At 37.0% G+C, this 13,879-nt stretch overlaps 1 protein-coding gene across 1 annotated transcript in view; it reads left to right on the top strand.

Moving 5' to 3' along the window:
* Positions 1-13,879, top strand: part of LOC113235825 (glucose transporter type 1) — a gene marked incomplete at its 3' end in the record, with an annotated part of 131,549 nt that overhangs the window by 79,526 nt on the left and 38,144 nt on the right. The window contains exon 2 of the mRNA XM_026471772.1: positions 9,131-9,191. The remainder of the gene's footprint in view (positions 1-9,130; positions 9,192-13,879) is intronic.

Here is a 13,879-nt window from a genome sequence, read left to right as displayed (position 1 = left end):
ATTACACATTAGTGCTTATATTTATTTTGTGAAATACTATATAAAAGACATTTTAAAATTATTAACAAATTCAAGAAGTCTACATGGTACTTTTTTTAAATGTACCCTATACTAGGATTAAAATACATGGAATAAATTGGGTTGTTGTGACGTTAAGCCAGGAATACTCATAGTGACTTCCCTTCTGTGTACCTAATACACTCCCGGACACATAATTCGAGCCACCTCGCATTTTCAGTGTTAAATGCCCTCCGCTTAAACAATGTTTGATTGATCAAAAACTATAAAGGAATTTTGAAATTAGTATACTAAACGCCTTTTCCATAAATCCATGTTGGAAATTTGGATTTACAAAACCGGGGGAAAACTTTGTCTTCGACGATAAGACTACTTTTGTATTCTAAGATTTTAAGACAAAAATGCGAGGTGGCTCGAATTATGTGTCCGGAAGTATATATACGTCTCGTTTTAATTTTTGATGACCACTTTGAACAATGTGCTAGACCCATTGTGGTCAACAAAATACTTGAGTACAATATATTCAAGGTAGTTTCCCCAGTATTTAAAGAAATATTCGTCTTTCAGTCAGTCCAGGAGATTAGAGGGCGCCTAGTAGATCCAGGTGGCATTCCAAAGGTGGCTGTCCCATATGTCGCGGCTCAGGGGTCTTATCGTTTGGTTTCTTGCCACGAAATGACAATGGCTCAGGCACCTTCACTGTCGCTTAGGAGAATATCTTTCGTAGGTTATACCTTACTGGCAAGAGAGCCAGAAATAAACGATCAACAAACACGTTTGTGAACCATTCACATTATTTATTTCGTTGCTTTTTTATTTTGAATTCGAATTTTAATGTTGAACATATAAATTCCAGCAATTTGAATTTATTGGATTAAGAATTACAATTTCAAATTTATAAAGAAAGTCAATTAAGTACCGTTGTTTTTCAACAAAATTTACAAAATGCATTTATGAACAATAATAAAATGTATAACCTAAAGATCAGCACAAGGCTTCGTCAATAGGTAATCTAATACAAAAAAAGTGAGATTCACGTTAAATATACTTAATTTAAAAAGAAATCCCGCCCTGTATCGTGCCCGGGGCAAAAGTTCCCATTATACTGGCAGCATTGCCTCGCTGGACAGCAATGGACACCTGCTGAACCAACCACGACCCAGAGCGGTGATCGCAGCCCCTGTCTCTGAGTCGGCGACCCAACACTTTAAATAGGTCCCGAGCTTCCGAACCCCAAGGCCCCGCCGTCTCGACCGCGACCGGTACAAAGTCGTACACAGGCTCCAAGGCAGAATATTTCGCGTGTTTTAGTTTCGCGGCACTTTCCGCCGCGGAACCCGCCATCTGCGAAGTTTGTCTTATGTGGGACGCAGCAAAAGTACTTACGCATGTTGCGTCCCACAGAAGACAACGACCTTTCCGCCAAGGAACCAATGTCAAACCGTCCGGCCTTTTACCGTCTATTCGACTCAGGCCCGGGGGCTCGAGCACGCAAGGGACATTAGCCGACACCATCGCCCGTCGCACAATGTCATTAATGGCATGGTGTCTGGGAAAGCGACCCGCACACCTTTGGCAGCTCAAACCGTGGTGTCCGTCCTCCCTCACCATAGCCCCACACACACAGCGGTGTGGTTCACAAACCTTGCTTCCCAATCTCAGTGCTACTGCTATCCTTAAAGATGTGTTGTCGAGCAAAGTACCCAACTGGGGAGATGGCAAAGCATGTAACCACGCTCCCGATTCTGATTTAGCGACCGCTCTCAGACGGGCCACATCGGCACCCGAAGCACCCTCCAACAAGGAACTATACCTTCGTTTGCATAGAACGTCGTCCCAATTTCTCTGCAAACTAGGATTATCCGGGTGCTCGTCGCTTGGGCAAAGACTTGACCACCAGGTAAGAGCTTCTGCTTGGAATGGTATGCGAATACCGCTGCCATTTTGAGCTAAAATGCGAGCAACGAGATCCGCAGAGCCATAAGACGAAGCCAGAAACGCCACAAACCCCATATCTTGCACTCGACGCACTCCAAGTCCACCATGCCTAATGGGAAGTGCAGCTTGACACCACTGTGGTAGAGTAAGACTTATGTTTAGCACTATCTCCAGCGTACAAGGGCCACGTCTCGCTCAAAAAGCCACGTGGGAGATGTCCTCAATATATAAGTCATTCGGGGCATCCCTAAACAATTCCGCAACAAGACGAGCGCCACATGAGCCGACAGATGCGACAAATGTTCCCGTGCAGCTAAAAGTGCCAGTCTTTTTGTTTGAAGAGCAGAACTGACACCCTCAGGAAATATTGGCGCACCCAATAGGCTGACAGACGACCTATCCAGCTGCTTGATGCCCGGCAAAATTGCATTTTGTAAATTTTGGAATAAATGAATTTGAGAGCTTCTCATTTTCAACAACTTATCTGTTCAATAGAGACACAACTACGCATGTTTCTTTATTGATAGCGGAAGATCCTTTGCGTATAGACGTCAAGGTCAAATTGTACATACCTATAAGCTTTTATATGAAAAATATATAAGTTATTAGTAGGTTTAAACGTGTCAGATTGCATAGAATTTAACACAAACAGTTGTGAAGGCGCGAAAAAAAAAGGAATTTATACGGAGGTTGCTGAAGTGTAGTTATTATTAGCAGTATGTTATTAGCAGCACAGAAATAGAGCTTCATATAACGCTCCATATAACAGAGTTCGTGCACCTTACCTATTTCTGCCGCGAGGCAGTTACTGAGTTTCGGTTTTGAAGGGTAGGGGTTGTGGTGAAATTGCAGGTACAATGAGACTTCAATTTATGTCTCCGGGAGACATGCGCAATATCAGTGCCCCTCAGATCTTTGCTTTCTTTTTTAAAGCTTTGAGCGGTACTTTATAAATACATTTTAATAACGGTGACTGTTATGCACAGGCGTGTTGCTTACCATCAAGTGCATGACTTGTTCGTCCCATCACTTACTAGTATAAAAAAAATAACACTTCCACTACCTAAGTGTAGAAAAAAATCAATCATTCATCTAAGCTAGACGTACTAGCCTGTGGCATTGATATTGCACATTTGTTTAAGAAATAACGGAAGATACATAATGCTTTAATGTTCAAAAAGTTTGCCTCGATGCTATGCAAGCTGCGGGCCAGTCACAACTCCATCTTGATGGCTGTGGCGACAAGGTATGACTCGCCATGCATGCGCCATTATGCCCAAGTGCTAATCAACAGGAAGTTACTTTTCTTGTTGTTCAGGCACTTTAGACGTAGGTACACTAACATAGATATAAGAACTCTCTTGTTACTTACTAATTTGGACCATTGTAATCTGTTTTATGAATAAATTAAATAAAATGAAATAATATGCAAATGTGAGTTTATTATTGTCAACAGTGATCGTGGGAGTAATTTATTTTAACGCCTAACTCTTAAAACGATATTTCCGTTTTCTCTTTCTTTGAACTAAATGAAAAAGGAATACGTAAGACTTGCTGCATTTCAAAATTTTCACTTTGGTGTGCAAATCTGTTACACATGGAAATCAAACTCACACATCGCGTTGGTATGATTCTAAAACCACCAGTTCCCATACAAAAACCGAAAACGATTCTATTGGTATTATATTTCTAGATTAATATGTTCAAGTTTTTTCGATATACAATAAATAAGAAATACAATAAAAAGGAATCCACCATTTATGCAGTAATTTCTCTAGCACGAAACTGTTTATATTTTATAAACAAATCACTATAAAAATAAAAAGTGAACCTAGTAACCTAGCCAAGGCGTGCTGAATCGAATGAGATCAAAATTATAGAATCCTTTAAAGTTTAAACATCGTAAAACGTCCCCATTATCGGAAATTAGCCAAAACCTGCAAACTGTTATTTTCGTCCGACTATCACGTTGATTGCATTTACTGAGTCTGGGTGAGTAACATCATTACCAGTGGTGGGATGGGATCGAAATCGATATCGATGAGCATAAACTATATCTATTGCATAAACATAATTTTGATGTGACATTGTCTGTGGAAAAAAATTGCATTTTTATTGTGATTTTGTCTTCACATTGGTGTCCTTGAGGCAAACCGTAAGCGCATTGACTCTAAATCTTTTTTTAGTTTTAAAGTATAATGCAATTTCCGAAACCAAAGTGTCGATGTCAATGTGGAGTCAACTCGAGACTCAACTTTATACTAAACCTAAACTCTAATCTCATGAAATACACAAGTATTGGCTAAAATGTGGCTTAATATGCTCACATACTTGTTTTTGTTGCAGAAAATATGTATGTTATCACATTCATTTAAAATTTGACGAGGCTTGCTACTTACAAATTTTGTGTGTAAATCTAGGAAGAAATGTGAATTAGATTTTTTTACGAAATTACGTCTTACGAGTATTTTACATGTCTGCTTTGCAACAGGCATACACGCAAAATAAGTGCCTAGACGTTGAATTATTTTAAATTCTTATTTCCTAAGTACTTTATTAAAAAAGAAATTTGTAATTTTTATGTTATTAAGTTACGTCCAACCAGAAAATTTGCTGCCATGGTACTGCTCTAGAGGTATTACATACAAAGTAATCTAACAGAAAGCATGTGTTGTATAGATACATGAAGAAGATACGGCGTCATTATCATACGTCAAAATAAATCCATCTTAATCAATCCAGATTTAATGGTCCGTAAAACGAGCAAATATTAAAAATAATTAGGTATTTGGTTTGATTTCAACGTTCCTTACTTTACTTGCTGAGAAGGTTTATATTTTTCTTTAGAAAGTCTTGTGAAGTTCTCATCCTAGTGGACTAGAGTGGTGGACTCGAGAGAACACAGTTCATCAACTGTTCCTTATCCGTCGAAATACATACACACGTGTTATCCCGCATCATCGTTACGATGCAAGCAAAACTTCTATATTATTGAGATTCCGGTTGATTTTAAAAATTTGCCATTTACGAGATTTAAAACTATAGTGAAGCATAAACTTTATACTAAAGGTTATACACAGCTTCTGCGAACTTGGATGGTAAGAGTCCGTGGCAGTGACCCGTTTAGCTCTTGCGGGTAGTTTCAATCCAAAATGTTTGAAATAAATATTGTAAATGTCAAATGTATTCAAATGTATATTTAAAAGAACAACCCCTAGAGTTTCTGAGCACTAGAGTTTAATTAATATGCGATTTTAAGTGTAATTTGCTTACCTATAAAATAAAGTTAATTTGAATTTAAATTAGAATTTGAAAGATCTGATGCTGCAACAAGGACAAACTACTTACAATGGAATTATTTTGTACGGTTTTATTGTATTGGTCTACACGAGTTGTTAGCTTACATGTGGTAACTTTATTGGTCTTTCAATGGTCTTTCAATTATATCAACAACGTGGAATTTCTAAGAGATTTAATCGCTAACAAACAAACTAGTTATTCTACTTCGCGTAGTACCTCTTGGAAGTAGTATTGCGCCCAACGGTCCACTTTTCGTATTTAATAAAATTGTTAACATAACTCGGTATATTACAGGTAGGTAATAAGAAGTTTTGTTCAACGATGGGACATGTTTACGAACAATGCAACAAGTTATCTCTAAGGTTTAAGAGACTACTGTACAAATCAATCTTGGTGCCAATATGCCACTCTCCCGGTGGACCAGACTGTACAAAGATCTTTCAAAAATCGCCAATTTTGATAAAACTTCAGATGTAGGTGTTCAATGTTTTAAAACAAAAATTAGTAACTATTTTCAACGTTAAGTTTATCTATCTATGTGTCGTGACAAATTATAAATAATATTGACGTGACAATAATACTGAAGTGACAAAACAAAATATGTTGAAATTAATTTAAGTCTTGCATTTAAAAGATTTTAGCTTGGTAGTTATTTCATTAGAGTTCTATTCTGCCATAATACAAAAGCATTCATAACGGAATTATTCATTCACATTGTAATAATTTTTCATTATTCCACCTCACTTTGCCACTGCCACTCATGACAGGAAATCCGAAGTCCACACTATAAATAAATTACTTAGTATTCGGAAAATCGGATGCTTATTTATGTACAATTTGGGTACTCGCTCACATGGAACGCACATTACTATCAAAAAAATCCCGCATCACCGGGAGTGACGTACTTATTAAAGTGAAGGAGAAGCCAATATTTCAAACTTTATTTGTAATTTTATGTAACATTTAAATTAATTATATTAATTATAAAATAAATATAATAAAGTGGTAAATGTAAAAAAATCGGATATCAAGAAACAAGTATTGTTGTTTAATAGTTTTTTTTTAACAAAACCATAAGTCGTTTAAGTATGTATATTTTACACTTTTAGCCGTTGTAGTTTCTATCACTTGTAGCAGTACTGAGATCCATTTGTCATGCTCCTGTTATCGTTAGACCTTTAAGATTTGTAGTTAGGCAAAATACAATGCATTTAAAACGTAAAAATAGTAACAAGAGATGCCGTTATTACATTCCAGTACATAAAAGAAAAATAAATATGTTTTATGAAGCTGCTTCCACATTTCGACAGCAATGATGTGAAAAAATGAACTTTAAAAGCATCCAAAAAACCCAGCCACTACTAATTTTCTAGTGGCCGGATATTTGGGTTTATTAGCTAAACTAAATAAATTGTAAAATCGTATAATCTTAAATTTTGTAGCACTTTCCAGTACCGTGAAACCTGGTTATGTGAAGTCTTCATACATACGTACATAATAAACTCAATTCAGATTTTAACCAACATTAGAAAAGGAGAAGAAGATTCTCAATTCATCTACTTATTTATTTATGTATATTCCGACACAAAGTTTCCAAGACCAGGCTTCTAAGAAATACATGAAATATAATTTTTTTTAAATACATACTTATACCGTCGCTTATTTCTTTTTTGAATTCGATAAAATATACTCAAGTTTCTGTTCCAATTTTGCTCTCGCCTCCTGTTAATCTATCTCAGCCCTAACATAATAATTAAACGGTATCGTGTATTAGACAGACGTTAACTAGAGTTTGATTTTAACCAAGTTAAGTAGTCGTTGATTTAGTCAACTACAACTAAATGCGACGTTCTATTGAGAAATTTGAAGATTCCTGCTTTATTTTATTTATTGTACTTTCTTTCGGATGACGTATTACATTTTTTGTATACCCTATTCATTCGTCTACATATTATATCGATTCACACATGCGTCTGTCATTAATCTTTTTCTCATGGGTAGTAAGTATATCCTAAACTACAATATGTAACAGATTTAGGGAGGAAGTTCAAGGGGTCACAACTCACAACCACTACTGGTTTTACACTAATCATCGTTAGATTTCTATTAGTTAATTCGTTTACCATTAATCAACAATGTTACAGCTCGCTCAGTCGCCATTTGATTTTTGTTTACAAAGGGTAACTAAAGACCCACTGGGGCATCGTGCCCAGAAGGCTGGCAAGATTTGCCTTTTGGATTACTAAATTTATTCTTTGGCGGAAATAACTGCCAGTCTTGTGGTCACCAGAAGCTTCTACAAGGCGATCCGACAGCTCATTCGCTAAAAGTTTCGCCTTTTGTGATTCTCAGCCGCTCTGGCCACAGAGCCTGGGCCGCTCATGCTTACAAGGGCATGGGAGGGGGCTACTGTGTCCACACAGTTGCGTCTCACACAGTTGCGTCTGACACTAGCTGTCTCCCTAGCTTCCATGGACCTACCGCCAGGCCTCTTACCATAACTGCGACAGATGCCAGTGCGTTCAAGAAGTGCTGGTATCTTAGCGCTTGTGAAGGCCCGTACGTTGATGCTATTGAGCGCTGCGGGTCGGAATATGCGGCCAGCGCTTCGAGTACACGAGAGGCCATGGTAACACACGAAGTAGAAGAACTAAAGTAGAACTAAATAAAGGGACTAGTTAAAAGCACATGATTCTAAAGCACCACAACTTTCGTATAAAATTTAAAAAATACACTGTGTCTGAAAAAATGGTTAAATAAACGAAGACAGTCGGATTACACAAAAAGTTTACTACAGGTGTAAAAGAGGTGAAATGGGAAAAATCGTTCATTTATCCGTTCAGATTGGACTAGCCGATCATCGACAAAATAGACAAGCAACTCGCAGGGATTTTCTTTTTTTTTCCATTTAACTTCTGCACACTCTTTTAACTTCGTTTCCATCGAAAAGCGCCGACAGGCGTCTCGGAAAAAAAAGTTGTTAAGCACTGTTTGGTTTGAACGAAATAGCATAGTTAAATTAAGCTATTAACGGTTTTCATTGTACAAAGTACTTAATCGGATGAGGATTTAATGTCACACTGTCTATCTAACGACACATACCCTGCTTCTTATTTTCATATACATTTGTTGCGCATAAACGTCTTTTAATGTAAAGCTAAAAACACAGTTGAGAGTTGTTATTCTTTACATGGTTATTGTAATCATACATGCAATTATATCATACTAATATTCATAGTAAGTATTTATTTATACTATAGATATAACCAATAAAATAAATTTCGTTCAAAAAATTTTGGAAAAGGCTATTTTGACACAAGACGTCCTGAGAACAATCTAATGATCTCCTCCTATTCAAATTGTACACCTCATGCTTCACTTATGGGTATTCATGGGCAGACTCGGAATAAACGCGATCAATACGGTGTGTTTAGTGTACGGAGTGAACATCTCTTCAGCGTGGATAGACGGGCGTCGTTTCGTGAAAATTGTAGAATGATTCGAATTTAAAACATTCTGTTATTAAACTTTTTTCCGTGATGGTGGAATGCGCAATATATCGCAATAAACATATTTCATGCTCTCCGTGATCATCTTCATTTTGCGTGAATATGTATGCATATTTTATTAATTTTAAAGCACAGCGAATGAACACTGATTTCAGAGTAAGGACGTGAGTGCACTAATATTGGACCCTAGAGCTAACACGAAAGTTATTTCTTATAAATTCCTAATTGTAGAAGTAAGTGTAGTGTGATTAAATTTCATAAAGAATTTTTATATAAAGTGTCTCGTAACTAAAACCATACTTTCCATGATTTACTATTCCGTTATTGGATATCGATTATAATTTGCATTGTTTTGTTTGTTTCAGACAAAATGTCGTCGCCTAGACTGCCGTCTGACGTAGTCAAATGACAATAACTAGTTTAAAGGTATGTATAACATACAGTCTAATAATACCCCTAATATTGTTGATCTACATTTACTTGTAGTTCCCCTAAAATATGTGTGGATCCATTTTTAAATCTTCAACTATATGATATCCATAGTTTTATCGTAAGTTTTTGCAAGGCGACATTTGTCTCATATGACAGGCATCTGCGTTCACCTATGTTATAAAGATGACTTCCGTCTGCCAACCGTAATCAGGATCAAGTCAGGATTTTCAGCTATGACAATAGGAAGTCAGGTTAGATACTAAAAATATTTTTTACCTTTATATAGTAGTCGTAAAAATAGGGTATAACTTCGTAATTACGTAGTTTACGATCCCGACAAAAACGATAGGTAAAACAATCGTAATTCAATTTGAACCGAAATCGCATGGTCGTGTGTAATATTTTAAGAAAAAAAAACGATGATAGTTGAGAAAGTGGACTTGATATATATGAAGAAAAGTTGTATCACTGTTTTGTCTGTTAATTTATTCTAAACTCGTGACTCCTGGGATGAATAACAACACGAGAGCGTAAGATACGTGCGTAAATTTCGTAAGATGCCGAATGACTGATCATTAGATGTTTACAATATATCCTCGTATTTACACTCGGAACAGTGTCAAGTAGTTTTCAAGCTTGACATCACCATTAATCAATTTTAGTCTTCGATGTGTTTTCTGTCCTCAAAGTGCTTTGCTTAGCCTAACTTTCATTATGATCCCAAAGACACACGGAAAAACTAATCAGACAGGCTGGTTCATCCATGACATCGAATTTACTAGCTCTACCTAATGGTTGATAGTTCAGCAGTCTCCAAGCCTAGGACGCTCTTCATCATTAAATGTATTCTTATGTACGAGGTTAAAGGGTTGAGTGAACATTGTACAAATATTCTATAACTGATTTACAAAACATAGAGGATCTGGATGACATTGGTAAGAAGCTCTCTGACAAGTGCAGTAGAGAGTAGCGTATATTTGAATAATTTATCCGAAATTCGGAAAACCCAAGAGGACATTTTATTTTTCGGGAAGAATTTCACAGGATTGAAGGAGAAAACCTCAGCTGTTGCCGTAAATTTACATAAACACGGATATTGTGACCCTAAAATCTCAAACTCTACACCAGTGCAAGAAGATTTTTCGCCTTGGAAGGAAGGAAGAAGTGGAGAGGATGAGTTTGTGGATGCTCCTGAATATGTTCACGAAACAAAGTTAGATGAGCAGTTTCAGTCATTTTCTAGAGTCTCAAATAAATTTGGTAATGAGGATGATAATATTTCGGGACGCAGATATCCGACGCGAGATCGTAGGCCTCTGGATTACATCACGATTCATGTCGGCCGTCTGTCTTATGGACCAGGAAAGTGTTGACCAAAAATGGTTTTTCTTTTATGACACCAAGTGACGGTGTTCGCCCCGGGAGTCGTGAGCCTGGTGGTAAGCGACACTCCTGTTTTTTGTTGTTGTGTGTCTGCACGGCCGAAATACGTAAGGTGGCAGAACTTCCCTTGACGAACTCATTCACAAGGAGCTCTACTGCTACTACAAGTTATCGTGGTACTATCACTGGATATGACAAAGAAACTCGATCTCTGCCATGAACGAAGAGTACAATGCCTTTGTAAAGGATCATGGTATTTAGTAGACAAGTTAAGTCATGAGTCCTGTATTCCGTGCAGGTGGGTGTACAAACAGAAACGTGATGCGAAAGGTAACGTAATAAAGTACAAAGCTCGCTCAGTAGCGAAAGGTTTTCTACAAAAGGAAGGCGTCGATTATTACGAAACCTTTTCTCCGGTTGTACGTAATTCATCATTGCGAACCCTTTTAGCTCTTGTACGAAAATTACAAGGTCCGCCACATGGACGTGGATACTGCCTTTTTGAATGGCGATTTGCAAGAGGAAGCCTACATGGTGCAGTCAGAAGGATTTATTCGGAAAGGGGAAGGATGATTTTTTAAAGACACCAAGTGACGGGACGAAGAAGTCGTGGGCCTGGTGGAAAGCGACACGCCCTGTCCGTAACAGTTGCAGTGCCACTCAGAGCTGTCACCCTGATATATAAGTTGACAAGTCCCATGTGCTTGTAATTTTACCAGCACCGTTACCCATTAAAACCGGATGCTCACATTACTGCTTGGCGGCAGAAATAGGTAAGGTGGCAATACTTCCTTGGACGAAATCTTTCGCAAGGAGCTCTACTGCTACCAAAATATATGCTATGCTTATTAAAACGATTTTCTTATGTAAAACAAGCTCCTAGAGCTTAGAATACTATTTAAAACAGACCTAGGGCGAAATGGGATTTACCCACAGAAATCATTTACCTCAACTTCGTCTGAACCTTTATATTGTTTTCACAAAAAGTTTTCGAATTTTGCGAATGAAGACTTTGTGGTTTTGGTCGTATATGTCGATTACCTTGTCATTTTATCAGATATTACTTTATTTTTTTCCACCCTTTAAGGATATTACCTTAGAGGATGGAAAAAAATAAAGTTAAAACATAATTGAAAAGTTCAAATGTCAGTTGAAAAAATACTTTTCAACGAGGTTAAATCGTCGCGCAAAACGACGGAGCCATAGACACAAAAGTTGAAGTTGAAGTTGAAGCTAAAACCTCAAAAACAGTTGATCTTGCTGGCAAAATCTAAAAAGGCACCGCCAAAATGCAAAGAAAAGAGAAAAGATCTTGACAAATCCATAATATTTCACACACGAATTAATATATACCGTGATTAGAATGGGTTGAAATTATCCCAAGGTATGTATATTGAGACAGTGTTGAAGAAAGTTGATATGCAACGTTGTAAAGCGGTTTCTACACTTTATAAAGGGAAATTAGAACCTAGCACGGGTAAGTCTATTTACCCCTACTTGTACCAGGCTCTTGTTGGGTGCCTTAGACTCTTGTTGGGTGCCTTGCGTTTTTGGCAGTAACACTAGACTTGACCTAGCCTACATTTATGTGATCTGTGGCCTACACTGTAACAAGTTATCTCTACATGTGGAACATGATTGGTGTGGAACATTGCAAAGCTGTGCTTTCAGTACCTAAAGTGCACTAAAGACTTTGGTATTATTTACAGAAAAGCATGATATGATGAACTGTGAGATTGTTTAGATGCAAACTGGGCGAATTACCCAGTAGCCAGACGATCGTACACCGGGTTTTTACTTTGAACTTAGTGATGGTCCCGTGTTATGGCAATCGCGAAAGCAGCCCACTGTTGACTTATAGCAAATAAAGAGGCACGTCTTCTAAAAAGATTAATCTTTGACGTAACAGGTATTGTCTTTCAATTTAGTTCATCTTAGTCGAACTTAGCACATTGATATCAAATTTCTTTTTGATTTTGATTAGCTGATGCTGTAACAAAAACGTTAGATTTTTCTAACCATTTGAGTTATCGCAAAAGCATATGGGTTTAACTTGGTGTTATTTAGGTGCTTAACTTTTTAAACCTTTTCATCTTTCTGGCTAAGGGACCAGCAGTATATAGTAAAGGAGCATGTTATATATAGTAATAATACATCTTTTGTAATCAAATCTACTGGTAGTCAAAAATATTTCAATTGAGTAAGACTAAGTACTGTCACACTTCTTAGGAGATTATTTTCATACCTTATTAAACACAAAAAATATATGTTATAGTGACCTTGTTCATCTATATTTGTAATTCATTAAATATTTTATATACCATGTTGAGGAGTAGCGAAAGTTCGGCTAAAAGTAAAGCTTAATAAAATTATAATTTACAGAGAAAACTAAATATAACAGAAAAACAGAGAAGAGTGCACCATAAACAAAAAAATACATAAACAAAGAGCAATAGAAAAATACTAAAAAGATTTATATCAGTCCCGTCATGTAGCTGGTCCGCGACATCTTTCTATTATTTAATAAATTTTAGTGTTCGGTGTGCTCAAGCTGTTCTGCTTCCCCATCCTGTAACATGATTCTTAAAGTATCTGCACTACATGATGTTCGTGATGGGAGAAAATAAGGAAATTTAGAAAATGAAACTATTTTTTGGAGATGTAAATCGCGAATATTTGTTTTTTTCAAACAAACCAACGAGTCGAGCCCTTTACAGCACCCATGATCACGGCTGACTGAGGTAGTAAAGCCATCAACCAGTTATGCCTAATATTAATGCAAATCACCCTCTTTTGCATTATTATTACTAAAGTTATTAATTAATTACCGTATTTTTCATTTTTTCCAATGAACATATCAATTTACGCTACAATAATTTTACAAATTATTTTATTTGAACAATATAAATTATTTATTAATTAACTTTAATTGTTAATTAAATGGTAATCATCATAAATTTTGCCTGCATTTGATCCGCTGTTATGTCGTCAGTATCTTGCTGTTTGGTATGGAGTGTTGTACCTTGAGCATTATGCTCAAAGCTGGAGTCCTTTGAGATGTGGCTATACAGACGTATGTTTGGCGTATCGTGGGCACAAAAGGTCACCAATGTTGAGGTTCTTCGTCAAATGAGAAAAAAGCTGTAAATATTCAGAACTGTAAAGAAAATGAACTTGCAGTATTGTGGCCACGTAATGAAGGGCAATAGATAACGCACACGCACACGCACACGCACACGCACACGCACACGCACACGCACACGCACACGCACACGCACACGCACACGCACACGCACACG

The sequence above is a fragment of the Hyposmocoma kahamanoa genome, unplaced genomic scaffold, assembly GCF_003589595.1.
Source record: "Hyposmocoma kahamanoa isolate Upper Pololo Valley unplaced genomic scaffold, ASM358959v1 100021, whole genome shotgun sequence".
Taxonomy (NCBI): domain Eukaryota; kingdom Metazoa; phylum Arthropoda; class Insecta; order Lepidoptera; family Cosmopterigidae; genus Hyposmocoma; species Hyposmocoma kahamanoa.
Note: the sequence above shows the minus strand (reverse complement) of the source record. Positions and strands in the feature narration are given on the sequence as shown.